We start from the raw sequence: 6,000 nt of genomic DNA on the forward strand, positions 1-6,000 counted from the left end.
AAATATACTGATATGATGAGAGATTTAGAGTGGGAATGGACTTTAGAAGCCATTTAGTCCAACTCCCTCATTTTACAGATGGGGATACAGAGGCACAAAGATCTTAAGTGACTTGCCAGTAAACACATCTAGTGTCCAAAGCAGAATTTGCATATATGTTTTTCTGGTTTCAAATCTAGAACTCTTCTATAGCAAGGGTTCTTAATCTTGTTTATGCCATGGACCCCATTGGAAGTCTGGCGAAACCTATAGATCCCTTATCATAATACTGCTTTTAAATGCATGAAACAAAAAATGCAGAGTTACAAAGAAAATCGATTATACTGAAATAATTATATATTCCCAATCATTGAGTACCTGGTGTTGAAGGTAGAGTAGGAGGGCTGGGAGAAACATCAGAAGTGGATACCCCAAAGGCAAAGAGATTCTCTCTGCTTTCCTTGAGAAAGCAAAGAAAAGGAGAAAGGCCTCCAGCTGCAAAAGAAATCAAGAAAGCCCCCCAAATGGACCAACAATACCTTGGTTACACACATGCATGCCCTCCACCCCACAGATATCAGATTACCAACCATAATACTCTCTGGGTGGTAACTCAGCCTGACATATTTTTAGACTGCCCTCACCCCCCAACACACACACACACACACACACACACACACACACACACACACACACACACACACACACACTCCTAACGAGTGCCAGATGCCTCCTCCTCTTCTCATTGCCTTTAACATTTCCCTCCCCAGTCCTGCCTAATTGCACAGCCTGGGCTCAAGAGTGGTGTTTAGATAAGTCTTGAGGGGAGCCAGCTGCCCCCCCATACATCTGCACCCCCCCCCCGCCCCAGGGCTCCCCTCCCCTGTTCCCCTCTTGCTTTGTAGGAGCTGGAACCACATCCTTAAATGGGCCTCCAGCTCCATCACCATTGCCAGATGCATGCTGCTCCAATCCAGAGGCTACTGCCAATGTCTATGCCCCCTTTAAATCAAAGGTGTTCTTAACTTGGGGAGCAGATGGACCCCTAAATATTCTGTGGTTAGATTTTAGGCATCCATGAACATGGGGGGGGAGCATAATGACACCTTTATTTCAACCTAACTGCTTTCCTTTGTGATCTTGTGTATTTTATTTTATGCATTTCACAACATTATTTAGAGAATGGGTCCATAGGTTTCACCTGACTGCCAGAGGATTCATGACACAAAAAAGTTTAATAACTCCATCTGTAAGCCCTGAACTCCCACCCCCTATAGATATGCCCTCAACCCTAGTTGCTGGCTCCTGGACCTCAGATCCCTGGCTCCCCATCATCTGCTGCCGCCGCCCTGTTATTCTCTATGGCTGCTAATGTGTCTCTGAAATCCTATCCCCAAATTGAACGTAAAACTATGGCTAGTCTCTTCATAGCCTGCTTGGGAGGTGGGGAGGTTGAACCAGGGCACATCCACAAGCTGTATTCTGGCAAACACAGAAAGAAAATAGACATAAATACAACTGATTACTCGGTTGCTGAGGTCTGGGAAGAGGGAGTAAAAAGTGTCCCATTGACTCTCAAAACAAGATTCCCAAAGGAAGCAGAAATCTAAGTCTTTTCTAGCTGGCTTTAATGTAGTTTGTCCTGGCCAACTTCCCTCCTTAGTCATGTCTAGCTTGGTTTAATGGGAAACTGAGAAGTCTTCTCTATGTTTACAGCAACATAACTCGAAGGAGGATGAAGCAAGCAGGATAGCTTTGAGGATGGAGAAGGGGTAGCCTGTCGAGGATGAAAAACTAGTTCTGAGTGATCTACAAATTAAATATCTACCAGGAGATAATTGAGGATTCACTGTCAGAAGCATATACATTTCGGTGTCTACTTGTATCGGAGTGAATACATACATCCAAGTGTACATATATAGGGGGTTTGTAAGCTTGCTTTTTGGTCCACACCTGTGATTTCACTGGGCGAGGCCAGGAGTTCTCAAACTTTTTTAGTTTCAAAACCCCTTTGCATTGTTACAATTTATTAAAATGCCTTGATATGAGTATTTTACTTTGTAAAACATCTGAAAGAGTCTTGAGGACCCCCAGAGATTTCAGGACTATACTTTGAGATTCCCTAGTATAGAGAACTCCATGTGAGACAACTCCCTCTACCAGTGTAAGTCAATAACCCGACAACCAACTAGTCTTAGTGAGTTGCCCAGATCAGTGAAAGGTTAAATAACTTGCCCAAACTCACACAGAAAGTACTCTTCAGAGGCAGACCTTGAATCCAAGTTTTTCTGGGTAGAATAGACCTTCCATCTATCTCTTATGTAATCTATATCATCTACAAGCATGTGTTTACATGTATATATGCACATGTATGTATATTATGTGTGTATATATGTACATGCTGACGTCTGCTCAAACTAACTTGGGATAGCTAATTGCTAAATTTTCACTGTGACTAGAATTTGACAAAGGCTATAAATTATTGCTTAAATTGCTGTTTTGTCAAGTGTACAGACCTAAGCAAGTGTTGGAAAAATTGTTAGTAATGCAACTTTTAAAAGTATAGTATGGGGGCAGTTGGATAGCTCAGTGGATTGAGAGCCAGGGAGGTCCTGGGTTCAAATCTGGCCTCAGACACTTCCCAGCTGTGTGACCCTGGGCAAGTCACTTGACCCCCATTGCCTAGCCCTTACCACTCTTCTGCCTTGGAGCCAATACATAGCATTGACTCCAAGATGGAAGGTAAGGGTTTAAAAAAAAAAAAGTATAGTATGTAGGGGTCAGCTGAGTGGCTTAGTGGATGGAGAGCCCTCAGACATTTCCTAGTTGTGTGACCCTGGGCAAGTCACTTAACCCCCATTGCCTAGCCCTTACCCATCTTCTGCCTTGGAACCAATATGTAGTATTGATTCTAAGGTGGAAGGTAAGGGTTATTAAAAAAAAAAAGTATAATATGTTCATTTTCCTTTATAGACCCAACTAAACATTTAACATTCTATTCCTATATGAGGGAGATAATAAATAAGTGAAACATTTCCTTCCAATATAAATGTTCATTGGCTACTGTTTTTATTTACTGTTATTATTACATACTAGAGGGAGGCAACTTGAGTTTGTAGCAGGTGCTGCAGAAGCTTTCTGTAGGGGCAACTAGGGAGGATAAAGTGCCAGGCCCAGAGTCTGGAAGACTTAGGTTCAAATTTGACCCTCAGACTCTGGGCAAGTCACTTAACCCCCTTTCCCTAGCCTTTGTCCATTTGTCTTAGGGATGTTATTAAGATAAAAGGCAAGGTTTTTTTAAAAGAAGCTCTCTATAACCAGAAATTATCCTCTGTGTTGGGGCATGGGGTAGCCCTCCAGGGAAGGATCAACTCAGGACAGGTTTAAGAAATGTAGCAAATTCAAATTACCTGGACAGATGAAGGGTCTCTCCCTCTCTGGACTAAGCCAGCATTTGCCCGAAACCTGACCTCTTCCATTTCCATTTCTTAGCCTGCCCTTTTCCCTCTAGCCTCTCCCTTACTCCGCCCCAGAAAAAGTCTCCAATGACTACAGCATAATAGCCATGGCATGAGTTTTCAAACAAACCCCAGGCTTCTTTCCTTCATAGGGTATCTTCTTGACCAGGTCCAGGTCTCCTCCCGCCCTCCTCCTTCGGGGTGGGGTGGGGCTGTCAGCCAGCCAAGGCAGAATAGGGCGAACTGCATCAAGTCTTCCTACTCTCATCTGGCTGCCACTTCACCCGCCTTCCTTCACAGTCCCAGCTCCAACCCAAAGGGCGTCTGGCCCCACAGTCCCCCAGACAGACCCATACTGCTCCCCAACTCTCAGAGGACCCTACCCCGCTATCAGCCCCCAATCTTGCCCTGACTCTCCACAACCAGGTCAGCCCTCCCAATCTCTCCGGAAAACGGGGTTTTGTCCCTTCCTGAGCTCCATTTTGTTTTCTCACTTGGAGGCCAAAACCCTAGGAGAAAAGGACCAGCCTAACTCCTTTTTCCACTAACCACTCAGGATTCCATATTCTCCACTCCTTCTCCAGACCTCTCAACCATGCCGGAGCTTCCAAGAGGCCCTCCAAAGTTCACTACCCAGACTCGGTTGGTTGGGAGGAATAAAGAAGCAACTAGGATCCCTTGCTCTCTGCCAGTCCCATTTACAAGATCACCCACTTAACAGGTCAGGGGAGCAGCAGGGCGTTATTCCTCCCTCGGAACTAAAAGCTAGGGCACAGACAGTGCTCGCTGCCTCAGCCCCAGGGGGGAAGGTGCTAAGTGGAGTCCCCCCTTTCCCAGACTCCTCCCCAAACCCACACAGCAGAGAGGGAGAGCAAAGCTTCAGATTAGCCACCCACTTTAAAGATTCCACTGCTCTGCTGCTGGAGAAAGCAATTGCCAACAGACCTGTGTTCAATTCAGTTACCGTCAAAACAGAGCCTTTGGTGTAGAGTGCTGACTTTGGGAGCTTAGTTACCTTCTTAGCCCCACTCCTTTTTGCACCCACTTTACGGGGTTTATGTCCAGGGCTCCGATCACAGGGTGTAAGGAAGGGAAGGCTAGAGCTCTAGGTTCTCCTGTCCTTTCTCAGCAGCGCCTGAATCGGAGCACTGGCATTCTCTACAGAATTAAATTTAATAAACGTCCATTGAGTAGCACCGTGGTACAACGTACTTACAAGTAAGTGTAAGTCAGATCCTACCAAGATGGGTGAGAAGAAGCCGATTTCAGGGAATGCCCTTACCCCAAGTCCAGACTCCTATTGATACATTCCCCCCCTACCCCTTTAAGTTCCTTCCCAGCCCCTCTTCCTTCTAGGCTCCAAGCCAGAAGGGGCAGGGCTGCACGCCGCCAGGCCCTCACCCCCCACCCAGGCCAATCACCCCGCTGGGGGGCGCTCCCGGGCCGTAATTCTGACCCGGGTGGGCTCGGGCAGCGCTGTCAGACCTAAATGTATAGGGGAGCCTGGCTGTCGAGGGCGTGTAGCCCACCTAGTTGCCCTCTCGCGGCCGGTATTCTTCTAGGACAGGGCATAGCGGGAGAAGGCCTGATCCTCTAGCCCGCACATCCGCGACGAGGGGGAAGGTGGGGAAGCAACCGGCAACCGGGCTGGCAGAGCAACAGGAGCTGTCCCGGCTCTTTCCTTCCCAAACTTTTCCCGCCCACATCTGCGCTGGAGACTACGGCGCCCGGGGAAGGAGGGGGTCATTAGGGGTGGGGATCAAAGGTTCCGGACCGACGTGTAAGAGGTCCGGAGCGTAGCTGGAGAAACCTGACACTGCTGGAGTAAGGGGCGGGGGACAGAATGGCTCCAGAGCGCAGCGAGTAGAGAAGCGGGTCTACAAGAAGAACTGAGACCTAAACTGCTATGCCGCCCCCACCCCAACTCCCCAATCCAAGAAACCTCCCTCCCCAGGCTCAGTTGGTCCCTCTAACTGCTGGGTGGGGGGCTTCGTGCATCCCCTCTCGGTTTCTTCACTTTTCTCTCTCTGGGCTCCCCCAGCCCCCAGAATCCTCATCCTCAATGCGCCGCCCCACCTCCCCACCCTTGTCCCGGGGCACTACTCACTGAGGGGTCGGCGGGGCTGGCAGCGGGATGGGCCGGGACGGGCTGGAACTGGAGGCGAGGCCGCCGGACTGTTTTGAAGCTCTGGGGTTGGGACTCTCTCCTCCTTCCCTCCCTCCCTCCTCCTCCTCCACCTCCTCCTCCTGGGGTGGTGAGGAGCCTCCTCCCCCATCCCACCCAACCCCACCCCTTCCCTCCCCTCCTCCTGTCCCCAATCCCGCCTCCCGGGGCGGTGATGTCAAGAGCGGGAGACTGGGTGTGTGGGAGAGAGCAGGGAAGGAAACACCCACAGAAGCAGATGGGGAAGGGGCCGCGAGCACTCCGCCACAGGATGACCCTCCTCCCTTCTCTTCGGCCCACCTAGACTGTCAAAGTTAGGAACTAAATTGGTAGCGGGGGTGGCTAGGCCCCGAGCGCTTTGAGGCTGGCCAGCGAGCTTTCCTGGGCTGTTTCACAGTC

The 6,000-nt window shown here is 49.2% G+C and overlaps 1 protein-coding gene across 3 annotated transcripts in view; it reads right to left on the reverse strand.

Moving 5' to 3' along the window:
- Positions 1–5,751, reverse strand: part of EMP2 (epithelial membrane protein 2) — a 60,302-nt gene extending 54,551 nt beyond the window's left edge. Inside the window, exons 1-2 of one of the 3 annotated variants that reach the window (XM_056806143.1) lie at positions 5,545–5,669; positions 358–474 (exon numbers count right to left, since the gene is read on the reverse strand). The gene's annotated coding sequence lies outside the window, so the exon portion shown is untranslated. Of the gene's footprint in view, positions 1–357; positions 475–4,653; positions 4,759–5,544 lie in introns of those variants that run through there. The other 2 variants (XM_007498651.3, XM_056806142.1) reach the window with 2 other exon arrangements.
- Between the last annotated feature and the right edge of the window lie 249 nt (positions 5,752–6,000).

The sequence above is a fragment of the Monodelphis domestica genome, chromosome 7 (genome assembly GCF_027887165.1).
Source record: "Monodelphis domestica isolate mMonDom1 chromosome 7, mMonDom1.pri, whole genome shotgun sequence".
NCBI lineage: Eukaryota > Metazoa > Chordata > Mammalia > Didelphimorphia > Didelphidae > Monodelphis > Monodelphis domestica.